This window comes from Euprymna scolopes, chromosome 26, assembly GCF_053919585.1.
Source record: "Euprymna scolopes isolate OS-2025 chromosome 26, ASM5391958v1, whole genome shotgun sequence".
Classification (NCBI taxonomy): domain Eukaryota; kingdom Metazoa; phylum Mollusca; class Cephalopoda; order Sepiida; family Sepiolidae; genus Euprymna; species Euprymna scolopes.
In genome coordinates, this window is record NC_136507.1 from 108,557,314 (window position 1) to 108,571,244 (window position 13,931).

The window sequence follows — 13,931 nt, forward strand, 5'->3', positions numbered from 1 at the left end:
TTTTTTTTTAAATATGTCTACCAAAAGATTGAAGCAATTAAAAAATTTTTTTTTAAATATGTCTACCAAAAGATTGAAGCAATTAAAAATTTTTTTTAAATATGTCTACCAAAAGATTGAAGCAATTAAAAAATTTTTTTTTAAATATGTCTACCAAAAGATTGAAGCAATTAAAAAATTTTTTTTAAAATATGTCTACCAAAAGATTGAAGCAATTAAAAAATTTTTTTTAAATATGTCTACCAAAAGATTGAAGCAATTAAAAAAATTTTTTTTAAATATGTCTACCAAAAGATTGAAGCAATTAAAAAATTTTTTTTTAAATATGTCTACCAAAAGATTGAAGCAATTAAAAATTTTTTTTTAAATATGTCTACCAAAAGATTGAAGCAATTAAAAAAATTTTTTTAAATATGTCTACCAAAAGATTGAAGCAATTAAAAAATTTTTTTTAAAATATGTCTACCAAAAGATTGAAGCAATTAAAAAATTTTTTTTAAAATATGTCTACCAAAAGATTGAAGCAATTAAAAAATTTTTTTTAAATATGTCTACCAAAAGATTGAAGCAATTAAAAATTTTTTTTTTAAATATGTCTACCAAAAGATTGAAGCAATTAAAAAATTTTTTTTAAATCTGTCAACAAAAAGACTAAAGCAGTTAAAACAAATTGAGCAATGAAAAAAAAAATTTTTTAATGTAAAAAAATTCGTTTTTATTGATTTTAGGAATATGAAAGGGCAAAAATAATTTTTATTTGTAAGAAAACAGCAACTATTTCTTGTTCTAAAACGAATTAAGTTGCTACAATTTTAAATGAAGAAGAATGAACACATTCATTTTATTTATTTAAAGAATATTTATCTGGGAAAGAAGAAAGAGTTATTCAGCATTTTTTTTTTCAAAAGAAATATTATTATTAACATTAAATTGAAAAGATTAATATAAAAAAGCACTGTAAAATTTCCACAGGTCTTGTTAGCATTAGTAGTAGTAGTAGCAGCAACTATAATAATGATAATAATTATAATAAAATAAAAATAATGGTAACAAAAATATAATAATAATAATTATAAAATAATAATAACAAAAATATAATAATAAAAATGGTAATAATTATAATAAAAATAATAATCATTATAACAATAACAAAAATATAATATATAAATATAAAAAATAGTAATATTTGTAATAATAATAATAATAATATTTGTAATAACAAAATATAATAATAATAACGATGATAATAAAAATAACAAAAATATAATGATAATAATTATAATAAAAATAATAATAAAAATATAAGTATAATAATAATATTTGTAATAATAATAACAAAAATATAATAATAATAACAGTAATAATGAAAATAAAAAATATAATAATAATAAAGGTAAAATAAAAATATAATAATAATAACGATAATAATAATAATAACAAAAATATAATAATAATAATAATAATAATAATAATAATAATAAATATAATAATAAATATAATAATAACAACAATAATAGGCTTACTCACGTTTGTACATATGTTAAATTCCACACCCATTAAAAAAAAATAACATCTGATCACCAAAGATGTATAACCCAAAAATGTAATTAAAACTTAATTGATGTCGTTAAGGTAAAAAAAATTCTGATTTTAAAATGAATCGTTCCAAAATAAAATTCTATTATCTTGCCAATTTAAAGAGTTTTCAATTTCTTAGAGTCGTCCAATACATGCCAGCATGTAAAGCGGGAGTTAAACCAATGATATTATGTTAAGAATATCATTCATTCGTTTCGTATGACTCAGATGATTATTGTTGGTAATCGCCCCCCCCCCCGATATATCTTTCTAGTTGGAATTCTTTCTTGGAAAACATTGGGTGCTTAGAAAAGAGACCACATCAAGGTTGCCAACATCTTGAGTGAAAATGTTTGTTGAACGAAATCGATGCGAACTTGGTAAATTCAGGTTTTCAGTGCATGTTGTTTATCAGGTTTTGTTTTTGGTTTTTTTACTTGAGCATCTCTCATCTTGATGATGATGACGACGACATAGTTTTTAAAACCAATTTCCTCAAATTGAATTAGAAGTCATTTTTTTCATCGACACAATTTTATTCAGCTGTTTGTAACTCAAAGTATAATTCAACAAGATGTGCAATTTAATAAAAATTACTGACAAACAATTCAAAACCCCAAAAAATAAAATTGACGAATTATTGAAATGCAGTTGTTTAGAGATATTTAAAACGTTTTGTGTTATGACGTTTTTTGTTATGACGTTTTGTGTTATGACGTTTTTTGTTTGTTTTATCTTATTCTATTTTCACCCTAAACAAGGCACAATGCCACTTTGAAGTAGGGGGCTACTATCAGGGACATAAGTTGCAGGGATACTATCAAGGGAGTTGAGCAGCAAGATGTTTGTTCACTTGAACTTCTGCATGTTAGTACAGTTGGGGAAACAGAAACCCGGAAGGGAGTTCCAAAGTCTAGCAGTTCTAGGAAAAAAACTATTAGAGTAGAAGGCTTTCTTACATCTAGGGATCTCTACTGTGTAGGGGTGGGACTTTGCTGCTTGTCAAGTTTGTCGGGGGTATTTACGTCAAGGGGGTACAAGGGCTTGTAGTTCGTCAGAGCATCCATCATTAAAATACTTGTCAAACAAGCAGAAAGATGTAACATTTCATCAATGGGACAAAGGTTGAAGCTTAAATGACAGTTCAGGGCCTATCGGATTGGCGACTCTCTTTTGAACCCTTTTATATCGGATTGGTGACTCTCTTTTGAACCCTGTCCAGAAGTGAGAGACAAGTAGCAGATTCACCAGCTCAAATATGACAACAATACTCCATACATGGATGAATGGTGGCCTTATAGAAGTACAGGATACTTTCAGGTCTAAGCAACTTTCTAGCACGTTAGAGAGAGCCCAGCTTCTTTGCAGCAGCCTTGGCAATGCTCTCAATGTATCTGTTCAAACTCATGTTCCCTGAGAACGTTAAGCCAAGGCGTTTGAAAGAAGTACTTTCGGATAATGTATCTTTAGCCATAACTATTTATGGTTGGTAAGGTTTCTTGTAATTAAATGAAACAAGCTTAGTCTTAGCAGCATTGAATGTTACCACCATTTTAGCCTCAATTCCACCACAGACTGGACGTCTTCCTCTAGAGTTTCTGCCATTGACTTGGATATGTGTTCATTCGTTTTCCCCTCGTACCTGTTATAGAGTGTGGTGACGTCAGTGAATATACCCATCTGAGACTATTTTATTAGGTCATTTATAAATATCAAGAATAATAAAGGTCCAAGGATCGACCCCTAGGGTACACCCGCTTTTATATCACATTGTTTTGATGTACAACCATCGAGGACAACCTGGATTCTTCTCTTATTTAAGAAGGATTTAATTATCTTAAATATTTGTCCAGTAATACCATATCGACTGATTTTCATGAGAAGATCATTGTGTCATACCCTGTCAAAAACCTTAGATATATCTAGGACTACTGCCCTCCCCTCTCCTCCATTATCCAGTGCATGGTATATACGTTCAGAGATTACAGTTAGAATATCTGCAGTAGAACGGGCTTGTGTAAATCCATATTGATGGTCGGACAAATGTTTAGCAACTGTAAGGTGGTGGACTAGAGCTTGATTAAATATATACTCAAATATTTTTGCAAAAAAAAGGAGAAGGCTAATGGGACGATAATTTAATGGGTCAGTTCTATCACCAGAATTCTTGTACACTGGTACCACAAAAGCAGTTTTCCAGCAGTTAGGAAAGCAAAATTCGTTAAGGCATTTGTTGAAGAGTTTAGAGAGAACTGGAGAAATCTCAACAGAGCATTTTTTTAATAGTACAGCCGGGAGTAGATTAGGTCCACATGCTTTTGAAGTGTCCAGGTTTTTTTTTATCATGTGCTTGAGAAGAGTTGATTTTCAGATCATCTAGTGTGGTTTCTTTCTGCAAAGAAAAATCAGGGAGGTAATGGTTTGCTGGGTCCAAAGTAGAGTTTGAGGCAAACTGATGGGAAAGCACGTTAGCTTTCTCGGTTGCCGTGCAAACAACTTCATGATTGGTAAATAGTGGGGGAATTGTTGATTGCCCATTATTTACTACACTGTTGTAGATTTTCCAGAAATCACGAGTTCCTAATTTCTCCGCTTCAATGCATTTTCTGGTAGTTTTCGTATATTCTCTCTTAGTTGTCGCTATTTATTTCTTGCAATTACATCTAGCTTCTATAAAGATTTTTCTGTTTGTATTGGACTTATGTTTATTTATGTCGGATAAATCTGCTGAATGCATGTTGCCTTTCATCAATGGCTGCTGCACAAGAAGAAGCAAACCATTGGGTAGAGTGGAGTTTGCTATAGAACTTTCGTGTACGAACATGTGCTTCAATTGCTGCTTTGAACCATTCAGTTGTCTCATTTGCACACTGTTCCATAGGAAGAGAAAAGATATTTCTCCATGGGGCATCTCTGATGTGATCTCTAATGGCATCCTAGTCAGTCTTATTGTAATACCTTGTCGTTTTGAGCAATGACTTTTCAACTTGGGGTCGAGAGTTTAGAGTGATGTCTATCATTATCACAGCGTGATCAGCATTCCCGAGTGAGCAATGGACATTTGTTACACAATCCTCAGGAACTGTTGTCAGAAATAGATTCAGAAGTGAGGCTTGCTGGTCCTGACGATCTGGGAGTTGAGTCGAGAATGTTACTGTCTGTGTTAAGGAATGGGATATAGAAAAGTTATGGATGTGTAGGTAGAAGAGCCAAGCCAATTATTGTGGTGAGCATTTAAGTCATCAAATACATGTATTTGGGCGTTAGTGTCAAGGAAGAGTGCTACATCTATGCTGTCAGAGATATGATTGATTAGTAGAGTACAGTCCTGGGTGGAGGAAGAGCAATAAAGTAAATATAGGTAACTAACGCTATGTTGTAAAGTTAGTTTACAGCACATGAAGACATGTTTTGCAAACTAGAATGCTCTTTCTCTATGGTACTGGCTTTTAAAATCATGCTTTTTTTTACTTGGGAGTCACTTATCAAAGCCCGAAGGCCACTCGAGGATAAGGGTTAATGAATGTAACGTGGTAGTGTAGTAATCGTTAATGGTGTAAATTGGGTAGAATTTGATTATTTATGGGGACGGCTCAACAAGAACTTGTTTACATTGGATTTGAAGGCTACCATGTTGTATTCAACCGAGAAGCAGGCCAGTGGAATAGTGTTCCACAGGCAGGTAGTTCTGGGAAAGAAACTTTGCTCATGGAATCTGCGTTTACATTTAGGCACAGTTAGAGAGTGAAGGAAATCGTATATAGTGGTTGTAGCTAGTCGAGTGTTTTTTTTTGTGAAAGTTTGGCAAGTGGGAACCATAGATTGGAGTTCAGTCGTGCGCTTGCCATGAAAGTAACGCTTTCTGGCCCTTGTGTCACATCATCCCTCTAATAGATGGAGATAAATAACTTCTTTATCTAGTGTTCGATTGCAGACCATTTTGGAATTTCCCCTGGGATATTTTCTTGTTTTTTTATTTCTCCCATTTTTCTTGCCATCAGAAAATACGAATCAATGAAATAATTTTTCACGTTTAGTAAAATTTGAAGCCTTTTCAGTGAATGTTCATCCAGCTGTATTAAAGCAATTTCATTATTTTTGCGAATGCTGTTTCATAGGCAATTGATTACCAAAAGTAAATATTTTTCTTTCATAAAAAAACAAACAAACCCTAAATGAAAAAAGACTCGTTCATTATAATTTTATGGGAATCTGAAAAATGCTGTTGGACACATTTTCAAAACAATATTTTATCAAATAAAAACATTTTTTTTATTCAACGTTTTTTTTGTTGTTGTTGTTGTTTTGACAAAAATATACGTTTAATTTTATTAAAAAAAAATTACGATGGTTGCTTGTCAACAAGGTGAGTTTTTATCTTGTTTTTTGTGGTTCATGTGCTTGTTGAAGATATTTCCAAGATGGCCGTATCTTGTTTAAATGTCTAATAAGAAAACTTGTAAATCTGAAATTATAAGAAAACTAATTATTTAAATGATTAAATTGTATAAAACGAATAACACAAATAATAAAATTATAAAAAATGATAAAAATAATTAAATTGTAAAAAAATATGTACCGATCATTAAATTGTAAAAAAAATATATACCAATCATTAAATTGTAAAAGAAATATATACCAATCATTAAATTGTAAAAAAAAATATATATACCAACCATTAAATTGTAAAAAAAATATATACCAATCATTAAATTGTAAAAAAAATATATACCAATCATTAAATTGTAAAAGAATTTATACCAATCATTAAATTGTAAAAATTAAACAAAACGAAAACAAAATGTTGAGCAAAACATGTTTTACGACAATATTTACTTTAAAGTTTTAATATCAGAAACATTTTTCAATGATATTAGTTGTCTTTTTAAAGTTTTCAACCAAAACATGCGTTGTTTGAAAAATTGATGATAAAACTTCCAGATTTTGTCCAATACGTGTAATGGAGCCGCTTTGTGTGTTTGAGTTGCTTTTGTTAAAACACTTCATGACTAGTCTAATTTTGTTTGTGGTATAAACCAAAAATTTACCTCAGTGATGGCTTAAAAAAAAAGCAACTTATGTTCAATTACTTGTATACAGGATATTTGAAAATGAAGTCTCTTGGCGTGGGGATTTCTTTTGTAACAGAATTCTATTACTAGTCAAATTTAAAATTTTTTTTTTTTTTTTTTTCACCCTCTGTGGTCTGTGTGGTTTGTGTTGATCATATTTATCTGTATTTTGTCTGTTGCATTCAATGTTGCTTGAAATAAGGGGTAACATTCACAGGATGTCAAGTGACCTCTTCCACATGTTAACTATCAAAGTAACCCCTTCCGCCTATGATGCTCAGATTTTTTTTTTATATCTTATGATTGGTCCATTTTTTTGTGTTTTGTGTGTGTGGCAACAGCAGGTCCAGACATATTTTATCTACGTTTTTGTCAGAGTAGTTTTCATTTATATTATATACATAACAGTGGACTATCACATAAATTGCGTTAGATTTTTACAATGTTGATCATTATTTGTTTTATAGGTCATCTATTGGTAGGAAACGCTTGATTTTCAAGTATAACAAGAAAGCAAGCATTTTTAGTAAAAATGCTCACAAGAAATTTTAAAGAATGAAAAGGAAGGTCATAAATTTTGGTTCTGAAAAACTCAGTAATATTTTTAGGAATAGTAGGAATTCCAAATTTAAGTTATCAATAAAAAACAAAAAATGGCAACATGTGTTCAATTAATTGTATATAGGGTGTTTGGAAAAGGAGACTCTTTGTGTGTGGTTGCTTTTGTAGTAGAATTCTATTACTATTTTTTTGTTTTATTTCACTTTCTGTGGTCGTTGGTTTGTGTTGATCATATTTATCTGTATTTTGTCTGAGTAGTTTTCATTTATATTATATACATAAACGACTATATGTTTGTCTGTCTGTCTGTCTGTCTGTCTGTCTCCATATTTTCAAACTCTATCTTCTCTGAAACTAAAAGGGGCCTCAAATAGTTGGATTTTTTACGGGCCGTTTTTTTTATGGGTCTTTAATCGGTTAAAATAGTTTTTAAGAGGTCAAAAATGGGTAAAAAAATTTTAAAAAATCGTTAAACATTTTGCACATTCATCTTAGTTTATTTTTAAGTTTTAATTTTTAATCAGTTCATATGTGTGTCACGTTGGTACAGTGGTAACGTCACCAGCTTTGAATGCTACAGTTTCGGTTTCAATTCTAGCTGATGACACAAAAATACTTTTTTTTTACTTTTGAAATCACCACTCTATAATAATATATACAAAATCTGGAGAAATTAAAATATCATAAAAAAAATATCATAAAAAGAAGAAACATAAAAACGACAACTTGTGTTCAACTAATTGTATATAGGGTGTTTCGAAAAGAAGTCTCTTTGTGTGTGGGGTTGCTTTTGTAATAGCATTCTGTTACTAGTCTAACTTCTTTTTTGGTTCATTCATATTTGATTGGTCTTGTTTTTTGTCTGTTGGGTTCAGTGTTATTTGAAATAAGAAGAAAGGCCGACCATGTCAGCAATCAAAAGAATCTCAGTTGATCATGATGCTTAGATTTTTCTTCTAAACGTTTTAAAATTCCCTTATTGTAATTTTCTTATAGTTTTCTTAGTAAATGTGTCAACACCAGGCCCAGACTTGATCGTGTTAAACGAATAGTGTTTATCTTTCCCACACGTGGAAATAACAAAGGGCTATCGTATACGCTGCATGACGTGTTAGATGTTGATTAGCATGTGACACAATCACGTCGAGAAACCAACTTTCATTAGATCACTGAAGTTAAGCAACGTTGCACTTGATCAGTACAGAATGAGTAACAATTTGGAAATACCAAGCACTATATGTGAGAACGGCGACCCTTTCATGCAAAAACTAACGCTGTCAAAATGGATTGTAGACTGACAACTTCAAACAGAGGTTATCCTCTTTGGTTGTTGACATCATGCTTTTAACAGATTGCTAATAGATTGTTAACATATTGTTATTTTAACAGATTGCTAATAGATTGCTAACATATTGTGAACAGCATGAATTTAACAAAAGCTTAATAAATGTATAAAATAAGGTACGTATTAGATACGTTTGAAGCCAAAAACAACGCATTATTACAAAATAAACAGATATTTATTTTGTTTGAAATTTATATTGAAATTTATAAATATATTTTGAAGATATACTTCATCTTCAGTATGTTTTTTTTTTTGCCATGTTGTTGTTGGAGCATAGAATCAGCACAAGTTCATTTGTTGTTTTTGCAGTAGTCTTTTCAAATGTTGAAACATTGGTCACACGGAATTCACGTTAGGGTTTGTGTTCCTTGATAGAAGCGCTGGTTAAGTTTGAATAAAATAAATACGTATTAGATACGTTTGAAGCCAAAACAACGCATTATTACAAAATAAACAGATATTTATTTTGTTTGAAATTTATAAATATAAAGTTCTATGAATTCAACAAAAGCTTAATAAATGTGCCCTGATCGTTGATTGTTTTTTTTTTCTTTTTTTTTTTTAGTTTTATTTGTAATCAAGCACTTCCAGTTGTGTCGGAACGATTACTTGAAATCAGAAAAGTCAAAACATTGGAGAAAGAGTATCGGAATCGGTATAAAAATCGGAAAAATTTGTTCCTGTTTTCCGATGCCAAAAAATTTTTTTTCGTCTTTTTTTTGTGTTTGTTTTTATTTAAACCCTAATTTTCCCATTGTTGGTACTAATAATAAAATGATAAATATTTATTGATTTAAAAAAAAAAACTACCAACTAAACTAAAATCTATAAATAATACCTCCCACAAGTATTATTTTTTTTCGTTTGCAAAAATATATAATTACATAGGTTTGACAGTAATCTGAAAAAAATACTAGAGCAAAAACTCCTTAAATAAATATTTCGAGATTTAAAAAGGAATCAGAATCAGGAAAAATTTCGGAATCGTCCCATCACTAGTTGCTGTACCGACATACACATATAGAACATAATCCCAAAGTTGTGCCATCAATTTTTCAAATACTCCATATATTTTTGGTTTGGTATTTAATCCTTCATACTTTGCAGAGGGATTATTTTCTTAAAGCAATTACATTTGACTACCCTCCACCCCCCAAAAAACAACATTGGCCAATGCTAACCCTAACCAATTAATCTATAATGAGTGCCTAATAAGCAATTGAACATTTGATTTTTGCATCAGTTTTTCAATTCAACGAGTTTTTTTTTATAAAAAAAAAGTGCATGTTTTCTTTCTCTGAAAATTAAGCGGGAAATTTTTTTATAAAACTTAAATGCATTGAAAGAAAAAAAAAGTTTGCATCATCATCATCATCATCATGATCATAATAATAATAATGATACAAAATTTTTAAAATTAAAAAAACTAGCTGACCTGGTACAGCGTTGCTCAAGAGTGTTTTTACCTTTTTTTTTTTTAATAGTATTTAAGAAGTTGAATCGAATTATTGTCATTAAACTACTATTTAGTATAATTTGTTAATGAATTTCTGAATAATTAATGGAACTAAATCGTTATAAAACTATGACTCATTTTGTTAAGATAGTTTGTTTTAATCTCGTTTCATGAAATTGTAGGATGCGAATAATTTCGAAAAGTTTCAATCTTTTGATACATAAGGATTTGCTAAAAAAAACAAAAAACAACATGTAAAGCCAGTTTAAAATGATTTTCTGTTCGACAGTTTAAGTGATCCCAAATTCCTTTAAAATTTTTAAGGATCATAAAGTAATTCATTCTTACCTTTTTCAACTGGTAACAAAAAATAAAACATACTCATTTGTTTACAGAGAAACCGAAATGCATTTTGCTAGATTTGTGATTTTTTTTTTCCAAGGATTATTAAAAGTTCATTTATTTTGTTATATTGAATTTTTGATTTGAACAAATAAATAAATGTAGTCACATGATCGAGAGACACACACACATAAGCACACAAATATACATACGCAAACACAACCACTAACGAACATACATACGTAAACACACATACCCACACGGAGACACACGTGAAGTTGTCTTCTAATTTTATTGATGCAGACGTTGAAGGATTAAAATGTTAAAAAAATTTTGTAAACTTTTTCTGGGGATTTTTTAATTTTTTAATTATTTTGCAAACTGAATACATTTTTATTGCATTTGAAAAGGAAAAATATGTTTTTCTTTTTCCCCCCCCCCTTCAAAATGAAAATTTTCCCTTTAATTTTTTGATTTTCATTTCGAAATTGCGACATTAATAAAAAAATAAATGAATAAATAAATAAATGTTAAAAACATTGGACAAATTTTGTTGTTATTTTTTTTTTTATTTTATTTATTTTTTTTGTTTTTCAGTTTTTTCTCCTTTTTTGCTTAATTCTGTCGGTGATAGTCAATGTCTTCTTGTATTTGTCATATGACTATAACTGGAACCATAGTCCTGTAGTGACCAGCTAAATCAAATCGTTCGTCACTTAATCAGAAAAATCTATTTAACTGGAATTTATTAATTCCAGGAACAATTGGATTTTATCACCGTTTGCCTACACAGTTCTGTCGGCACGTAGAATCGTGGTTTTGATGCGTTTTTTTACACGCAAATCCATAGGACCATATTTTTGTCGATTTGTGTATGTAGACAGCAAATGGGTCGGAACATTCTAGAAAGCCAATACAAAAAAAAGCCAACCCACCAAAAATAAACCAGTTCTGTCGAGATAACATTTCCACGATTTCCAGAAAGCTTTTTACAGGCTTCTTTGCCACTACTCAAAATTATCACATGTGTTGGATGCCGTCACAGGACGTAAAAACTGCACGGCTAAAAATATCACACGTGTTGGATGCCGTCACAGGATGTAAAAACTGCACGGCTAAAAATATCACATGTGTTGGATGCCGTCACCGGATGTAAAAACTGCACGGCTAAAAAAATCACATGTGTTGGATGCCGTCACCAGATGTAAAAACTGCACAGCTAAAAAATTCACATGTGTTGGATGCCGTCACCGGATGTAAAAACTGCACAGCTAAAAAATTCACATGTGTTGGATGCCGTCACCGGATGTAAAAACTGCACAGCTAAAAAAATCACATGTGTTGGATGCCGTCACCGGATGTAAAAACTGCATGGCTAAGAATATCACATGTGTTGGATGCCGTCACCGGATGTAAAAACTGCATGCGTTGAGTGGTGGTTGGTGCAACTATCTGTCAATGAGGTACCGTAAACCATTTCAACTGGTTTAAGTCCGATGTTCATTTTGACAATGGATCTGATACCGAGGAGCACAAAAGGAAGACATTCTATCCATTTATTAGAATCAGAATATGTTTTCAATGACATTTTAATTACCAATGAAAGTGTTCAACCATGCTGTTCGTTGCTGGGTGATAAGATGTAGTACAGATGTGTTTGCATTCAAGCAGGTGCGAGAGCTCAGAAAAAAAGATAAGAATCGAATTGTCTACCTCTGTCAGTTGTAATAGTTTTAGGCACACCATAACGAGATGTCCAATATGCAATGAATGTTTTGGCAACAGTTTCAGTTGAAATATCAGTAATAGGAAAGGCTTCAGGCCATCTTGAAAATCTGTTGACACAAGTGAGCCAATATGTAAAATCCTTCAAATGTGAGTGTGGGTTCATGATATCGATATGAATATGTTTAAAACGGATGGAGTTGAGAAAGTTGCAAGAGGGCTTTTAATGTGATGATAAATCTTGGACTTCTGGTAAGGGGTGCAACTCCGTGTCCAATTGCATATATCTCTGTTAATGGCACATTGGTAGTAGGTGCAGGTATACAGAACATAGCATTTGCCCCACTATTGACGTTACCTGGTATTGATATGGTCTTGAATTGGTACATCAGGGTTTGCTCTCTGATGTCTAATATCCTGAGATTATTAATTTTCTTTATGCTACGATCATTGAATATTGGCACAAGGGATTTGTGATCGATTGTGAGTATCAGATGGGGCAGCCCAAATCAAACATTATGTAGCTTTCCAAGCCGAACTTTATGGCTAAAGCTTCTCCCTTAATTGGTGTGTAACGGATTTCAGCAGGTCTAGTGAATCAGTAGCCAGCATATTTAACCACAAAAGTGGTCCATTGTAAATGGGCATTCATAATATTTTTGGAGCAGAGTAAATACTATTCCTGTTCGACTCCAGTCTGTGGTCAGGCATGTTGGGCAATTTATTTTGAATGTTTGAACACTCTCCCGGATGTTGTCCAGGATTTTATCCTTGAACTGCTGAAAGAGTTGTTTGAATGTATCATCCCAGTAAAACCTGCTGTTATGTTTCAGCAGTTCTCTTGTAGTGAATGCTGCTACGGTATGCTTCCCTCATTTCTCTCTTTCTCCCTACCCTTCTACTTTTCCCTTCCTTTCTTCTCTCAACGTCACCAGAAGTTTCAGCCAATCGGAATAGAGAACTGTCCTGGAGGGTAAAAAAAAGAAAAAATCTCTCTCAGACATGCAGGAACGATAGAAGCATCAACACGTGACGGACCAGTTTCCCTGGGTAAAGACTTTTATCAAAGAAATTTACCATCCTCTTTGTACCCTATATCTTGGAAACCTTTATAAAACATCTTCAATCCTAAAGCCTCGTCGCACTTAATTATAACCGATGTTTTCTTTTCCACAACCGTTCTTTTTCAGCACGCTTGTTCTCTTTCTAATGTCGAAGGTGCCCCAAAAAGGGGACCGACTGAAATGGTGACCCTTTTTCAAACGTCATTAAAATTTATGGTAACCACCATACTTTGGAAGGTGACATGATGGGTGCCTGGGCAAATGCATATGAAACTTTTCTAGGTCTTCTCGATATTCAGGTCTAGCAGGAAATGGCAGCTTGTTTGGTAGTGATGGGCAAGGCAACCTGTGCCTAAATCAAAACGCGGATTCCATGAACAAAGCTTCTTTCTTAGAATTGCACGCCTGTGGAACTCTGTTCCGTCTGCTTGCTTCCCTCCGGACTATAACTTGGATGTCTTCAAGTCCAATGTTAACAAATTCCTAATGAACCGCCCCCTTAAGTAAACACTTCAGCAAATCTCCTCACTAACTTAATGTACTTGCAATAACCCTTATCCCTGAGTGGCTTCCGGGCCTTGATAAGTGGTGATCACCGTGTAAAAAAACAAAAAAAGACCTGTATAGGCATCCGCAAGGGGAATTGGTTTGGGCTCTACCTTTGTTGTAGCTACTTGACTCTTAAGTTGCCCTGGGAACTCGTCGTGATAACCCTCAGTGTTTTGGGAGCCATATATACAGACTTCTTTTCGAACATGCTGCATCACCAAGTGACATCGTGGCAATTA